Raw genomic sequence first — 1,969 nt, 5'->3', positions numbered from 1 at the left:
TTAAAATATATTTTAAAAAATATAAAAACTAAACAGCCTACAGTATTTTTACAGTCTTTATTTTACAGTTAAAATATATGTTCATTAAATAAAGTCTAATGTTACAACTAATCATAGATCCCTTTAAATGAACAAAACTACTATTTTGTTAGCACTTTATTTTAGAGAACACAATCTAACCACTATGTGCTTTTTAACATACAAATATATACTATTGTGGTTTTGCTTTACAATTATTAGAATATTATTTGCAAGTGTATTTTAAAAAATGTTTTATATTCTCTGTATACATAAACATAAAGCCTGTTGTTTATTGTCACTCACTGCTGAAGGCAAAGCAGTGATAGTGATTTTTGCCTCTCTGTGTAGTTTCATTTGTAGCGTTAGCAGAGTTTATGAACCACTTGTCAGATTTTAAGAAAACTCCCAGAAAGTAATCGTTAGATGTAAATCTACAAGATTACATTTAGAGTCAAAATGGTCGCTACAACTGCTCAACGTTTTCAAACATGAAAATGGCTTCAACTCAGCTAATTTTAGTTATTGAACTAGTTTTGTGTAGTTGCTGAGTCATACTCAATGCATACTCTGAGTTTTTCTCAGCAAAATATCTCATGAGCCACTGTATAAAATTTATCTAAACCTTAATCCATGTCAAGTTGGTTACCACAGCCAAATTGGCTTTGTGGCTCTATCTACCTTTTTGAATCACGTGGCAGCTGGGTTGGAGGCAAAATGAGACAATGAACCATTAACACTCTCACCAACACCTAGAGAAATTTTTAGAGTTACCAGTAAACCTAACAAACAGGTTTTTGGTCTATGGAAGGAAACCAGAGTACCTGGAGAAAACCCATGAATGCACAGATTCAAGATTCAAGTAGTTTAATTGTTAATGCTTCATATGAGCAAAACATGCAAAGAATTGAACTTGTGTTACTCTCTTTCCCAGTTACAACATTAAACAAGTAATCAACAGAAATTGCACAATCCAATAACATTGTAAATAAACAAGAAAGTGACAATAAATGTGTAATACAATATGGACACAGATACAGATGCATTTGTGACATCAACACAAAGATAACAGGAAACGGAGGGGACCCTAGTGCAAAAATAGAGATCTTTATACAAGAAAAAGTTGAATATTGCAGTTATAGTGGAATAGAAGCTTAATGCTAGTAAAATTAAAGTAAAGTGAAGGATGCATATGAGTGAAATATACATACATATTGTGTAAGCCCACAGGGAGAACATGGAAAGTTCACACAGAAAGACCCCAGACTGGGAGGTGACCTCTAAGAGACAACAGCTCTAATCACATGCTGCTCCATATATAGCTATATTTTAGTTAATTTTACAGATATCCAGTTAAATAGTGTGATGATAGCTAGGGGTCATTTACAACACAAACTCAGAGCGTGATATTTTGGGGTAATGCATGACATCAAGCATAATATAAGCTGCGTTTCCACTGACCATGAAAATGCACAAATTAGAATTTCAAAAATAAATTTGCTCAATGGAAACAGGTCAATTTAAAACAAAATTACGTTATTTGACAAAATGTTTTTGCGCTAGGATGAGGCGGTTTCATATCGAAATTGGTGTTTTTCGCAAAATTGCGATAGAAACCCTTTTTTCGCATCACGGGAGTCACGTGATCAACAACCGTCTGTTTCTACTGGCGAAAAAGACGATGATGATGAAGATAACAGGAAGTAGAAGTAGTAGTAACATCACAGAAGTAGTATAAAATAGTAAACTCACCGACTACAATTTCCCAAAAACACAGCATACGTAGCCGCTCCCAAGTAGGGACTTGTCTCTGGAAAGCCTCGATAAAAGATGCCGACGTCTCCTCTGATGATGAGCGCTAGTGTCGTGGTAGCAACATGCTATGTGTTTACAGTGGTTTGCAAAAGTATTCATACCCCTTGAACTTTTCCATATTTTGTCACATTACAAC

General features: G+C 34.5%; 1 protein-coding gene across 1 annotated transcript in view; it reads left to right on the top strand.

The window, feature by feature from the left end:
* Positions 1–1,969, top strand: part of unc5da (unc-5 netrin receptor Da) — a gene marked incomplete in the record, with an annotated part of 274,340 nt that overhangs the window by 179,020 nt on the left and 93,351 nt on the right.

The sequence above is a fragment of the Austrofundulus limnaeus genome, unplaced genomic scaffold, assembly GCF_001266775.1.
Source record: "Austrofundulus limnaeus strain Quisiro unplaced genomic scaffold, Austrofundulus_limnaeus-1.0 Scaffold10, whole genome shotgun sequence".
NCBI classification, from domain to species: domain Eukaryota; kingdom Metazoa; phylum Chordata; class Actinopteri; order Cyprinodontiformes; family Rivulidae; genus Austrofundulus; species Austrofundulus limnaeus.
This window is presented reverse-complemented; position numbering and strand designations above follow the sequence as displayed.